This window comes from Hyalella azteca, unplaced genomic scaffold (assembly GCF_000764305.2).
Source record: "Hyalella azteca isolate HAZT.00-mixed unplaced genomic scaffold, Hazt_2.0.2 contig336, whole genome shotgun sequence".
Taxonomy (NCBI): Eukaryota; Metazoa; Arthropoda; class Malacostraca; order Amphipoda; family Hyalellidae; genus Hyalella; species Hyalella azteca.
In genome coordinates, this window is record NW_025930689.1 from 73,399 (window position 1) to 88,997 (window position 15,599).

Sequence of the window (15,599 nt, forward strand, 5' to 3'; positions counted from 1 at the left end):
CTCGAGATTGATTATCGGGAACAATGACATTTTTTCGTGGTATTGTACGTGCGCAGCATCTCGATATCTTTGACAGGAAGCGAAACATTCCTTCTAAACAGGACGTACAAAATTGCACACTTGGCGGCGCGTGCACCTACAGAACGTGTCGTATGTTGAGCAGCCGCGGCAAGTGTCGTCTGCTGAACAGTTGCAGCAAGTGTTGTCTGTCTAGCAGCGGCAGCAAGTGTCGTCTGCTGCAGGCTCAGCGAGTGTCTGTTGCTAGTTTAGCAAGTGTCCCTTGCAGCAGGTGTAGCAAGTGTCTTCTGCATGTGTAGCACGTACCGCCTACTGCAGAACTGTGTAGTAAGTGTTACCTGCTGCAGGTGCAGCCAGTGTCGTCTGCTGCAGTTACAGCAAATGTCGTCTGCTACAGTTGTAGCAAGTGTCGTCTGCTGCAGGTGTAGAAAGTGTCGTCTGCTGCAGGCGTAGCAAGTGTCGTGTGTAGTGCAGGCAACGGTCATGAGGCAGCAGGGTTCATGTGTTCGGCCGTCTGACGGCATACCGCCCTTGTCCCGGAAACGATGAACCGGTAAATTTCATCCGGTACAGCATGCAACCTCAGTGCATCCTAATCTCCAGTGCCAGCATGCCCTTCTTCTGCCAGCAATAAGATACTGTGAATGTTAGTCATGCCATCTTCTTGTCAGCAATGCCATACTATCACTATGCATGCCAGTAATGCCATATTCTTACCAGCACTGCCATACTTATGATACTATGCTTACCAGTAATGCCATTTCCTTTGCCAGCACTGCCATACTATGCTTGCCAGTGATGCCACTGATGCCAGTAACGCTGTATTCATTGCAATACTGGCCTGCTCTCACCAGCAATGTCCTACTATTACCAGCTTTGCTCTCTACTCTTGTCGCTGCTGCCCTACTCCTGGCAGCGATGCCCTACTCTTGCCCCGATGCCCCATTCATGCCAGCAATGCCATACCAATGTCGGCAATGCCTAATGAATTAATTCCTCTCTAACATTGTAATAATCTAATTAAGTGCTCCTGTGTTCCAGAAATTCCAGTGCGAGCCCTGATTTAGTTAGCAGCAAGACCTGAGGATGAACATCTGCGTTGAGGAAATTCAGGAAAAACTTGTCTCGCGCGATCTTGTGTGTGCGGTGTTGCCGTCAGTGTAGTAACTTATCGTTTGAGCGCGAAGTGTTGCCATCAGTGAGTGATCGTAAAGTTCAGTAGTTTTCAAACAAAGGAAGCAAAATAATTTGATATTAATTGTTGTGCTTCAGACGTGACTATACGTTCCACGGTTCCTTTTCGAACGCTGGCTTTCACTTTCACAACGGAATCACTAGTCTTGTTTTATCTTGGAAATTCAACAGAAGAAATGCTTGAAATAGTTTAGTTAAGTAACGATACAAAGCTTTTTCATCCCGGCATCGATCTGCGTTACAAGAAATTCAGCTGTTCGTCATTGTCTCTGCATCTGTTGAAGGTGAGTGCCTTGTTCAGAGCATGGTTGCCTCTGCATGATAATGAAAACAATGCTGCATCATCGGCGGCGATGATCGGCCTAATTTTAACACTGCACCACTTAAGTACTAATCAGTTCAGGTAAATACTATGCAACGGTGCTTTTTCCTACGCAAATGTATTTTGTGTTGTAAAATATGAGGAGTTTACAACTATGATTTCTTGTCGGAACAGCAAAGTTGTGTGTTTAGATTTAGATGTCCTGCGATTATACTCTTCTTGCAATGATTCGTTATCCTGCGAAAATCCTCATCCTGATAAGATCTGGAACACTGCAATAATCCGTTACTCAAGAGAACATAATTTTTAATCCTGCAATGATATTGCCTCCTAATATGCAATTAATCTTCCGATCATCGATAATCCTGGTGCTGCGACTAAGATTGCTTGGGCTGGCTTCGGTCCAGGACGCTTATAGGCGTCCGACGCCTTCTTAACAGGCTTTTAGTAACAGGGACCGTACCATCAAAAATAGTGACGACTTCGTAACTCTTTCAGCCAATCAATAACAATAAGGCTAAATTCTTTGCATGCTAAAACCAATCACGGATGAAAAATCGGCCGTAATGGGAGTACTTAGGCCACTACTTGTACCTGATCGGATTTCGATAGTATGGCTCCTGGCCAGTTGCAAAGTCTTCTTGGTGCGGAGCAGCTAAGGATGACCGCAACTTGAGGCTTGTTTTCCCCTTTCTTTTCTCGGTCTTTGGATAAGAGTTGAAAGTCTAAAGCTTTCCCGTGCAGCCCTGCATCACACCACTATTGAGCTGCAATGCTACACTGCATTACCATCACGTCACTATTGCCTTGCAATGCAGCCCGGCATCACACCGCGATTAAGCTGCAATGCTGTTCGGCATCACAACGCTATTAAGCTGCTATACGTCACCTTGCAGCATACCGCTATTACTCTGAGATGCCGCCCTGCTTCACATCACTTTTAAACTGCAATGACCCTTGCATCACACCACTATTGCTCTGCAGTGCATCGCTTGCACCACCATGACCATGCTGTTCGGCACCGTCCTCATGACAAGTTTAGGAGGTCCTCGTACATGGACACGATGACGCCCCGCCTTCGTCATCCACTGCCCTCAAGCCATCGATGGGCAGGCAGGTTGCCTCGGCACCGGGGCCCGGAGGAAACTTAAATCGTAACTACCGCCCATGTGCCCTCGTTTGGGCTAGCTAATTAAAGATATTGTTGCTTGTTTCTTGCTGATACTAGTGCATGGGGCGTAGACGGGCGATCGAGGATCGGACTCGGAAACTCATTCAGTCGTCTCTTGAATGTGTCAGGGATGATTTCCCTTCTCCTCAGCTCCATCAGTAAGACATTGAACAGCCTCGGTCCTATGACGGAAAAATATCTCTACCGAAGAGTCTGAATTCCGCCCACAGCTTACTTCGTTGGTCAGTGAAAAGGTCTCACTTTCGATGTTTGGAGTCAGCCTGGTTATTTTCAGAGTGTACAGTTTGATATACTTCTCCCATACTACCACACTTCAGTGAGTGTGGTTCCAGGTGCTCCAACCTTTTCCTAACACCGCCATGGTTTCGTGGTACAACACTGGCGCAGCTAAGCTACGTGAGTGGGCGTATTAGTGGTGCTGCGGATTACCGACATGAAGCCGCGCGCGGTGTGAGACTTCGTTAGATATCCACCGTCAACGCCCCGATAGTGCTCTCAAGACTATTCTTCACTCCGTAGATGGTTTTAGAGCTTGGGCCTTGATGGAGTGAAGTCGCTGAAACTCACATTTTCCTTCGGCAACAATTTCATAATCGAAGTAAGAAACACTCAACTCGGGTTTTGATGATCGTGATGAACTCCTAGACGCTTATGCGACCTCGCTGCTGCTGTAGCCTGGGAATACTCGCACATTTGAGGGAATTTGAGTGATTACCATTTGAGGAAATGTCAAGTTCGTTAAGACGCACGACGCTGCTAGGACAGGGTTATGGATTTAACTAGACTATTGTAGCCATCCACCACGATGTCAATATTCATTAAATACAAACTATTGCCGTGCAAACTTTGGAATGCATAGACTGACATGCTGGACATAAATAATCAGCATTCCGTTCGTTGCGATGTAGTAAGCCGCAATTTTTTTTTCTCCGTTTCCTGCTATTAAGCTGTCAGCTATGACCTTATATTACCACAACTTCTTGAGACGATCGCCAGTTGTGTTGCGTCAGTTTGAGTTCCGCATATATGATGGACAGGTTAATGCTTAAGCATGAATGGCGACTGACGGATCATTTACGCTACGGCACCGCAATGATTAACAGGGATATGGTGAGTCCATGGTGAATGGCATCACAAACGTGACGCTTGATTAGCGGAAAAAAGCCATTACTGGGTCAGATACGCAACTAGAACTGGGATAACCATAAGTTCCTAAACGACCGCAAGTTCAAGCGTCAGGTTGGTGATTGTCCAAAGAGGTCGGAGCAAACAGTAATATATATAGCGACTGGCTGCAGGGTATCTGATGTCGGAGATATTATTGGGAATTGAGAGCTACCAGAATCTGCTCAGTGGGAGTACGCATATAGATTTCAAGTTTCATGCTGAACATAATTTTGGATTGAACGATTACTCAACACCAGCAATCATCTTCAGGGGTTGATATACATTTGACAAATAAATAGAACTGAATTTTGCAAGGGTGGTGAGGGTGTGAATATAAGACACGCGTTGATTCTTGGTGAGTGTGACTTCGTTGTAACGACTTTAAGGCGTCATTGTTACTTCTTTACGGTGTCTTGGTGGTGCGGCGAGCGACAGCTCGCGCACTGATTGTGTCCGACAAAGACTCGACGTAAGAATCGTGTGAGTGTCGGAACGATGCTTGGTGTGCGGTGTATTAGTTGACATACTATACCTTTGCAGTGTATGGGAAACTGTGTAGTGTGAAATGAATGGTGTGTCATAAGCGGTGTACTTGTATTAAATTCAACTTGAAATCGAGCGCGTAAATATGTTCTGATAATTTACATATGTCCCGTGCAAAAATTGGCAACATGCATTAAGATGTGTCCCTAATATGAGATTTGAACTTTATTGGCTAAACAAAAGAGCTTCAGCCTGACAGATTTAGGCCAGAGGCCGTCAGCCAACGTGCACTTAGGCCGCCACTTGTACTTAAGCCGCTACGTGTACTTGAGCAGCTACCTGTACTTGAGCAGCTACGTGTACTCAGGCCGCTTAATGAGTGTCCACAAACCGCTACGTCTACGGTGTACCTAGTCCACTATATTGGTATACTACTTAATAGTCTAATAATTTTAACTGTGTTAGGCCGCTACGTGCACTCAGGCCTCTACGAGTACATTATGAAATTTTGATAGTACGGCCACCGGTTTGGGTTGGCTGTTCAACAGCCCGGCTAAGCATCGCTACAGGGTGAAGGTTGCAATGCGGTACACCGCTTCCTACACCTCCGTTGATCACGCTAATGCACCGTGAGAAAAACACCAGTGATCCCGCGAGCCCGCCAAGCTTCACACTTTAATTTCATCCGCGCACGTCTATAATACAGAAACTATGATATCAGAAACATCTACGACGATTTTAAGTGTTTCGATGGTCGTAATTAAATTCATTTTCATTATAATTTTTTTTTAATTCTGGGGTATTAGGTCTGATTTGTTATTATTTTTTTTTACCGATGTGATTCCGGCGACGTAAATATGTTGAATATGCTGACCCAATTCCGGATGCAATTGAAATTGCGCAAAATGTCGAAGAGAAAAGATTTCATTAAATAAATTGTTGGTGGGAGTGCATAGTAATTTAAATTTGCTGTTAGGCGGCAATTTTCAATGATTGCGGTGCGACAATCCAACGTTGCAATCGCTCCAACACGCAAACGACGGCAGAACGTGAGTGGTGCCCGCATCATTGCCCAACATCGCAATTAAAGTGACACATGCACATGAAATTACGTCCTGCATGACGACATGAACCCTGCCATGCCAGCCCTAGACGACCTGCGATGCCTGCCCTAGACGACCTGCGATGCCTGCCCTAGACGACCTGCGATGCCTGCCCTAGACGACCTGCGATGCCTGCCCGAGGCGACGATACGGGTATCTTGGTTACGCTGAGGAACAGATTAAAACGTTTGGGCGACTTAACATGATGTCAACTAGAGATTAGTCCTGTTTGACAAGATTTTTTTTAGCATTTTAAATAAAGACTGGGCCAAGCGAGCAGTATTTTAGTTTTATACCATATAGTTTAAACTTTATTAGGTAGTAATTTCAGCCACAGAAGGGAACCTTCACCTGTGTCTTGATTAATAAACATCTCACTCTGAGATCGTCCCTGTGATTACTTAAACCATTGCAGGCTTGAGTTGTTATGTTCACATAGAGATTGCCAACTGAAACACGTCACCTTGACTACATACTTGAACAATTCTCACTACGATCACAAGATAGAGTTTTACTTTTCAAATATCTGAGCAGTCAAATTTCATCAGAATGCATTTTACTTTCTGTTGGTGTGTAAAATAAAACCGTAAAAGACCAACGCGGTGAAAGAAAAAGGTTAAAGAAAGACTAAGATAAAGTGTGGGAAGGACACGAGCAAAGAATTCACTCGTTGACTGTGACCCTGATAGCGAACGAGATAAACTTAAACTTTGGGTGACGAGTGAGAAAGAGAAAGGAGTGGGTTTGCTTTGGGTTCTGGGCCCGCCGCATGCGTTCATCGCTGGATTGCGAGTCCATAGAATGGCCTTATCCTCCTAATGCTATTCCTACCTGACCTGCACGCCTGCACGCCTTATCCTCCAATGGGTTTACTGCTGGATTCTAAGCTCACCGAGTGGGTTCAGATGCGATGGTCGGTCTTGCATGAACTGTCAAGATTCTTTGCTTATGAACGCTTTGACTGCTACTGTCGCTCCACACCGAGATCACCCTACTGATCATTGTTTGAATAATTTGCGCAGCTATAATTTAAGTCGATAACAATTTTCAACGGGTATTGCTGCCTTTTTTGTCTTTACTCTTTAGTGTCACACATCATTTAAAGCAATTAGAATGTATTCACGGTCACTATAAGAACTCGACATTTGATTATAACATGCGAACATCGTAATACGTACGATTATCGTAAGACGCTTGAGTAAGTAGACCCACGTCTCGAATTAAGCGTTATAAAGCCAAGCATCTGCTATCCTATTGGCACGCCTGACTTCCTCGCTCCCTGTAATCTGGTACAGATAATTTCTGCTGTACAAATTTGATCCGATGTTGCAAGCTAGCTTCTCTCGTGTGCATGCTACTTCTCTGTTCAATTATCGAGGACTTTCAATACGACCCTACACGCAGTTACATTCTGGATTATCGTTATGGTTCATGCATTAATGTTAATTTTTCATTTCGAATAAAAACTGAGGAGGCGAACAACATTTCTGGTAATAGCCAAGGGAAAGCACGCGTATAGAGTGCAGAAGAACAGAGTGGCTCTCTTTGTTTTTGCACCACCATACAAAACAGAGATGGAACTGTGCGCTGTGACACAAAGACCAAATGTCTTCCACCACATTCACGCTCACTCAAGCAGAAAAGGTAACGGTGAGTCTGCAGCTCCAGCAACCTACTTCCATCATATTTGCTCTGACTCTTCTTCTCTACGCAAATAATTAAATAGTTAACCTAGAAGATCTTTTGTGTGCGCCTCCATAGACAAAAGTGTCTATACGTAAAAGTATCTAGTACGAGTATCTCACCTTATAGGTATCACGTGTCTATATTGAATCGCATGTATTCGCACAACAAAACAGTGTCCGTGATCGTCAGGCTGTATAAGTTACTGATAAGTTATTCCCGTGCTTCTATGATACTGATACTCTTTGTATGCGATAACGTATTACTCACTGATGTTCAATTCAAATTATATGACACATTAATCGGCATCAGCAAATATTTAGAATTCAAATCTTGAATTTCTTAAATTTAAATCTTCATATGACTTTGGTAAAGCAGTTAGTGCAAGCGAACATTTTATCTTCAGGTGCGGCCTAGCTGCTCATGCGGCTCAGATTGAAGAGAACTTAAATCCGTACGCATTCATGTCGGTTATTTGTGATTTTAAAAGGCAGTTTCATTACATAGTTGTTTAATTCAATTCAGCAATATTATAGGACCAATATTATCAAATTGTTGCCTCTGAGCAAATTTATTGAGCGTATATTTCAAATTTGAATTGAACAAACGGCCCGGCGACAATCAAGTCCTAGCTCGGTTCATAACCTATACATATATCCCTCGCTTTATATGTCCCTGAGATGCTTATTATATTTAATATATCTACCTCATATTCCTGGAATGTTTATACCCTCATTCCCAGGGTATATTTGTATTCTTAATCTATGGTAAACAGTCACAGTCTCCCACCTTCAAATTATTAGCTTTGTGTCCTTAGTTCCACAATGTACCGAGGAAAGCTTGGCGCCCAAACCAAGCAAATGTTCCATGGAAAAGCTATGTGTGTAACAATAACAATAATTTCGTCGAGTATGTAACGTATCGTTGTTTTACGGCGTTAATGTCAATGTGGTTGGAAAGTGAAAACATCCCCGGCTTATTATGCAATTACCTGACACGTGTGGGATACTTCGATCAGTGAGTAAGTCTTGCTCGTAAGAAAATAAATAGCCGTTTTCACTGCGGCTTCCAAAGATGATGAAGCGGGAGTTACGTTCTCACGTCTTGGCGCTATAACGACGCTAAGTGCAGCTGCGTCTTAATTAGTGCGAAAAGGACCTACGATGTAATGAAACCGGTGCTCCATCCGGTACCTTATCTGAATTTCCTCGCAAAAACGGAAACAATTTTTTTTTTCAAATACAAACGAGTAGCAAGGTACTAAGCGGAAAAAGTCATTGAACAAAATATAAGGTCATGGAACGGATTGGGAAAAAGGAATCCCAATCTCGTTAATTTAATGCGTGCTGGATAGCACCGTACATGGTTCACATTTCAATATGATTTGCTCGAGGTCTTCGCAGATTGACTCAGGGCCGGAAATTCCACCATCACTATCATAGGGACAGCGTATATAGACATTAAGTCCCCAAAGATACCGTCTTCTAACGGCTAACAATATTCAATCCAATAATTTCGCTTATCAATGCGGGCAGCGCTCGCCAACTCAGAACCAATATGAAAAATGAACACCGGCCAGTAGACGATGCCCAGAATCGTCTACTGAATCAGTAGATGATTCTGTACTGAACTTCAGACGATTCTGTACTGTACGTCAGAGACGATCAGTACTGAATCGTCTATCAGAATCAGAATTCCTGTGCTTATCACAGGAATGCTTGTTAACAACGGAACCAAGAGCGATCGACAGTATCAATTCGGTGCATTCTAAATCTGCTTCACATCATTACGTGCAACACTCGTTGTACGTAATGACATTCTTTTCTTACAGCACGCAACATTCGCGGTGCAAGAAATAACACGTCGCAACACTCGTGCTGTAATCATAACACGCTGCAACACTCGTGCTGTAAGTCATAATTCACACCGGAACACTCGTGCTGTAAGAAATAACATACCGCAACACTCGTGCTGTAAGGAATAGCACACCACAACACTCTTGCTGTTGCTGACATAAAACGCCACGAGAGAAATAACACGCCGCAACACTCGTGCTGTGAGACACAATATATCGTCACCAGCTAGAGACGTAAGTCACACGTCACACGTCTGTGTCGCCGTAACACACATAACGGCCGCTACACCGAGCGTGACAATTCAGCAACGCGCTGAGACGTTTGACGCATCGCATTCGTACTGATTCGACGTATCACCTTCGTAACGTCACGACCTGTTGCATTTGTGCTGCTGGACGTGCTACTAACACATTCGTGCTACTAGAGGTATCGCATTCATTTCATAAAGACGTCTCCCATTCGTAACGTCAAGACGAATCAATCGCACTCGGATTGTTCGACGAATCGCATTCTCATGGTCAGAACGCATCGCATTCGTATCGTCCGACTCATTGCATTCGGTGCGTCAAGATGCATCGCGTTCGTATCGTCCGACGCATCGCATTGGGTCTTCCAACGCATTGCATTCGTGCTGTCAAGATGCATCGCATTCGTATCGTCAAATGCATCGCATTCGTATCACCCTTCTCATTCGGACTGCCAGCCAGTATTCCACGAACGCCAAAGAATTCATTTAAAACAAAAGCGACCATTATATTTTTTTAAACAGTGCTAAAAAGCTGAGAAGCAACCTGCCCACTTCGGCTTGTATGTCACCGGTGCACAGTTATAGCTTGATTATTTCTTGTTTCCGCAGTTAATATCTTGTCTAATATTTCATTGATGTGCAGATAATAGCTTATTTCATACTACATCGGTTCACAGTGAGTTCCTAATTTTATCGCTTTTATTGTTGATAAAGTATTTGTAAATACCTTTTTGGTCTCCATCCTGCCGTCTATAGTTCAAAAAAGTCTTTAGTTTACGATATAAATTTTTTTTATACATGTACACATACTAGAATGTATGGTGCGTGCGCCTTCGGCTTAAAGTGAAATTCAAAATTTTGCGTTGAATCTTCAGAAACCGAAGAAAATTTATACAAATCTCGCGTATACAGGTGTATAGGTGGGATTTGCGAGTTAACGGCTGTGTATTGTTATATGAAACTGCGTTGTCATCTGCACCGGCTGCCGGTCTGCATTACAGTAACTCTGGGCAACTTTTGTAACACGTGGTTTATTGGTTGGGAACACAAAGTTAACTGATGGGAATGCATAAATTTAGATCCCTCAGTTACATTAAGGTTACTATATAAATCAAAAGTAATTATTGTTACTTTCAAAAAACTTTTTTCAAGTTTATTCTTTATTCTTTTATTTTTGGTAGCATGAACATAAGAAAATGAAAACTGTAGCTGCTGTTACTGTTTTGTAAGCTAAGCTGGAAATATAAAACGTTGCAACCTTTTGGTTTTAACTTGAAAGAAATTAACAGCGCCTGAAATAAGCTAAGAGCGGAAGCAGCGCATGCAGGTGCAGTGCGTCCACGCTGCAACAAAGTAGCAAATATCGGTCAATTATAAGCCAAAGGTGAATATCTTAAAGTTAAGTACTAAAATCGCTGTTCAGAAACCTATTCATGAAAACTTTCACCGCTAATTCCGTAAGAAAGGAGGGAGGGATGCGATTTCCGCTCGCATTAACACTCGCCACTTTCTTCCATCCCAAATTGCAGGTTTTAATTTGTGTTAAATGGAAATGCTTTTCTGGTTCATTGTCATTTTCTATTTCCTGTGATGAAGGCGATTGTTTTTTTCCGGAGCTTCCTTGTTGACGGTGACTTTCTCGCCGCAACCGAGACGTCACTCAGGCGAAAATGTTTTTACGATGATTGTAAATGCCAGGTACGGTGATAGGAAATAATTTTTCTTGTCTGTGATTGATCGGTGTAGTTTTAAACCTGATTCGTAAACTTGAGTTAGATTTGCCTTGTCAGTCTTATTTTTGAGTATCTCGACTTTTTGGGATGCGATTCTCAAGAACGGGATCTCAAATTATCTGAAGCGATAGAAACTGATGTCTGGAGAATCTCGAACCTCCCTAGAGGCTTTCATGTGTAAACTATTATTCAATGATATATCTGGGGCCGAACTATCGAAATTCTAATACATGTATGTATCGGCCTAAGGACACGTAACAGCTTATTTCTCGTCCGTAATTAGTTTGTTTAGACTGACTTAGACTAGACTTAGAACCTTATACGAGCGTTGAAGAATTTCCGATCCTAGGAAGCATTGAACGAATGCAGCAAAAAAAAAATGACTTCCCAACCTCATTTTCTTCACAGCCTCAGCAAATCAGGATAGCGAAAACGATCTTGTACAGGAAACAACATTGCGTGAAGTGAATGCAATCACTGGGCATGAGGAGATTAAGTTCACCATAAATCCTTGGCTTGAGATGCCTTCCCCGACCTCGATACGCGAGATGCCGATCAAGTGGCACTCGAGAGCGGGTGAAACTTGCGTCGTGAGTGACGTCCGGCAATCATGGCCGCCGCCTTCAGCTTCTTTTCCATGATTTATGATCAGTATTTCTCCTCGTGCCTCATCCCTTGCTCTATCGTCTGCAGGCTTACACTCCAGGAAAATGGTAAAACTTATTCAAGGGGCAGGTATATTGTAGTTGCTATATATATACTATAAAATATAATAACAAATTATATCAGCGTCGAAATATACAGACAGTATATTATACATCTTTATAGGGAGAGAACTATCGAGGTTACCCATTTAGGTAGGTAACCGCCCCTTCATCGATTGAAAGGCCGGAGCTCCTAACGATGAGTTGATCGAAAGTTTTGCAACTACTTTTCTTCGCTTGCTCGTGATTGATTAATGTAGATGAACCAAGAACGGTGATTTATGAGCTTACGGCGACGTAATTTCATGCGACTGGCAAGGAGCAAGTCGCAAAAAAGCGAGTAGAAAAATAATTGGAGAATAAAGTGCGTGCAACTAACATCGGTCGTTAGATCGTATTATGGAAGTACAATCGATAGGAGAGAATGTGTTGTTAGTATCCATCGAAGTGCCATGTGGAAACCTTATAATTGGGTATTAAGAATACTCGGAGAATTATCAGTTTTATTTTTTAATATCGCTGTGCCGCACATCATTGGCGCATCTTCGCCGGCCAATCGTCTGCTGTTTATTGGCTGACATATTTTTTCTTTAATAACTTGACAGGTTGGGAATTCGGTTGAGAGGTCAAGGTCAGTTTCGCAGTAGGTCACTAGTCTGTCATAAGTCACTATTCTCTATAGTCTCATGTATTCATGGGTTTTGGCTTATAAAACGGACATTTCAAAATAATAATTCCTCCTCCCAAATCATTATTTGCTGAAGCATTACGATTGATAGGATCCTCCAAAATCCTGGTAATAATTATTCGCTATTTTTTAAAAAGATGATGCATACAAATAATCTGCTTGGACGGGCCTGTAGCATCGGGATTCTCATTCACTGTAAAAATGTCCATATCGATCCCAAGATCTTGTCGGTAACGAGCGACTATTGCGCTTCAGCGTGTTATAATAATTTAGTTATAGTGGTGATGATTATAGTTGATGATAGTTTATCGGTGATGATTCTGCCACTTGCTCTGTGGTATAGCTTTTGTTGTGATGATTGTGTCACTTTTCCAATGATTCGGCTTAAACAAAATACTCGTCATCAGTAAAATGCAAAAATGAATTGAATAACAATTCAAATTTTCATAGAGTTTAGTCTCAATGGAAAACGAACGCCATCTTTAATTTTTGTGTTGAATTTCGTCTCTCGCTTCCTTCGTCTGTGTAGCCGAGATCACACGGTTATTAGCCGCTCTCCGCTCCCCCGAATGATTAACGCGGGAGAAAATAACCAAACATCCTGGCTGGCGTAACTCGGAAAAAAGTATATTGGATCATGCAGAGGAGGAACGATCGGCAAATCATTTCGAAAGCTGTGAATTTCTATGTGATTGCTATATATTTCTTTTTATAATACTTTGATATCTTGCCCAATTAACGTAAAAATTTTCATGTAAAGTCAGAATCCCACTTGAGTCAGTACGAGGGTATACCGTGTACACTGCTTCTTCCTGAGATCGTTTCTTCGTCGATGACTCGTGCGTATCCTTGAACTTCTCAGCTCGTCTATCAACAATCCTATTTTGTTCAAATTAGTGTAGATAAATAATTAAAGTTATCTTGTTTTCCATGTACGAAATACCCAAGAAAAAATTTCCACCACGCACCGAGGTTATATTAAGAACGGTTTTGATGAGATGTATTGTTTCTTAGTGACAGTCATTAGTGATCCAGGCGACGACATTTCTTCTCGCTTCGACCTCCATGATAGCACGTTGACGCTCCGAGTATGAACGCCTTCAAGAGCAGACTAGACGAAGCTATGCAGGAGCATATGTTCAGTCTTAAAATGCCTAGCAAATTACGGACCAGGCAATAAGACTAGACGAAGCTATGCAGGAGCATATGTTCAGTCTTAAAATGCCTAGCAAATTACGGAGCAGGCAATAAGTCCAGCAGCTATCTCAATCAATCGTCAGCTATGGAAAGATCGGGTTCCAAAGGCCGGATCCCTTGTGAATCAAGTCACGAAAAGTTCAAGAATCGGCAACAGGCCATGGGCCTATTTCTTCAGTGCCGACACTTTTATTCTATTTTATTAGTGCAATGTTCCCATGAGGGTTAAACCGCCACACGGTGGTGCAGTACTGCAACGAACTGCTCATCTCCACGGCGGTGCAGTACTGCAACGAACTGCTGACCTCCACGGCGGTGCAGTACTACAACGAACTGCTGACCTCCACGGCGGTGCAGTACTACAACGAACTGCTGACCTCCACGGCGGTGCAGTACTACAACGAACTGCTCACCTCCACGGCGGTGCAGTACTGCAGCGAACTGCTGACCTCCACGGCGGTGCAGTACTCCAACGAACTGCTGACCTCCACGGCGGTGCAGTACTCCAACGAACTGCTGACCTCCACGGCGGTGCAGTACTCGAGTACTGCTGACCACTGGTGTGCAGTACTCGAGTACTGCTCAGCACTCAACTCCTGACTTGACCATATCGGTACTTCGACGTCAACGCGTCCATTGGCCCGCCGTACAATTGAAGGATTTGGATTTTTAGGATTTTAGTTTCAGCATTTAGAGACATTCTAAAAACCGCCCTCCTCATTGTAATTTATTATAATATTTCATCTTTCTAATGAATAAACTAGCTTCACTTTATCACCCTAACTTGAAAAAAACACACAGCGAGCTCTGCAACGCGCATCACAGAAACATTTCAGCGATTGAAATCTTTAGGAAGTGGAGCAAGTGTATTGTTCGTCCTATGCCGTAACCTAAATCCGGCGTGGCGCCCGTTACTGCGCACGCTTTGCTTGCCTTGCCGTGTCAACAACGGCGTTACGCCAACGCAGCTGCTGCAGCGCCACGGTTTTGCAGCTGCGTAACGTTCTAGCGCCTATCCCTCTAAAAAATATCCCGAGGCAAACCGCTGGTCAGGGAATAGAGGTCGGTAACGCTTGGATAGTCTCTGACAGTGGTTTTACTGGCAATTTGTTGCTCGCTTGCACTCAACAGTTCAGAGGTTATTATACTGACTGTAATCTGTTTTTAACTCATAAGTGCAGCAAACGTCGCTCTATGTTGTCCCGGAAATAAAGTGCGTAGCCGCCTTATTGTCCGATTTTGGAATTTTTTTGTCCAAGAGGAATATTTTGCACTCTTATTGATCAAAGCGTTGATAATTATTGCGTGCGGTTCCCTATTATTTATAAAAACTCTTCATGATCCCACAAAAAAGTAACAAAATAATTTATGGGACTACGGTGCGAAACAAGCTTTACTTCGCTGTGTGTTCGAGACACGGCACAGCAGCGCCTTCAACTCGAATCTTGCTTCCTTCGAGACCTCAAAGCCTCGGCAGGCCTCAATGTGTGTCGTCGGGTTATTTTCTGAGCAAGGGTCTTATCCTCTAAGCTATTTTCCATCATGCTATTTTCTCTTAAGACCTTATTTTTGAGGCATTTCCCTTCAGCGCCTCTTCTTAACTTTCTAAGAGAGTTTTCTCACTATAGTTTTATGGGGCATATTATTTGCATGACTTTACCCGACACTGCCTGCTTGAGGAGGAGAAAGTCTTGGGCTCTGCTGGTGGCCGCCGGTGCTGGGTTCCCATGGACGCAGCACGGAGGGGTCACTCTTGCGCTGCTATCCTGTAAATTTCCTCTACAAATTCGCGATATACAATTGCTCTAGTCACAGCTACACAAAATCGTGTTAACAAACACGGTCTTAATTAATTTTTTATTTAACGAAGAAGTATTGATTCAACAAACACGGTCTTAATTAATTTTTTATTTGCAAAGAAGTATTGATTCAACAAACACGGTCTTAATTAAGTATTTATTAGCGGCAAATTCTTGATCCCCTCCATTATTTATTCATATTAAGGGATGCAC

General features: G+C 43.1%; 1 protein-coding gene across 1 annotated transcript in view; it reads left to right on the top strand.

Annotated features, from left to right (window-relative positions):
- The first annotated feature begins 1,048 nt into the window (after positions 1–1,048).
- The window catches only part of LOC108672708, a 77,642-nt gene continuing 63,091 nt past the window's right edge, over positions 1,049–15,599 (top strand). The window contains exon 1 of the mRNA XM_047885814.1: positions 1,049–1,496. The gene's annotated coding sequence lies outside the window, so the exon portion shown is untranslated. The remainder of the gene's footprint in view (positions 1,497–15,599) is intronic.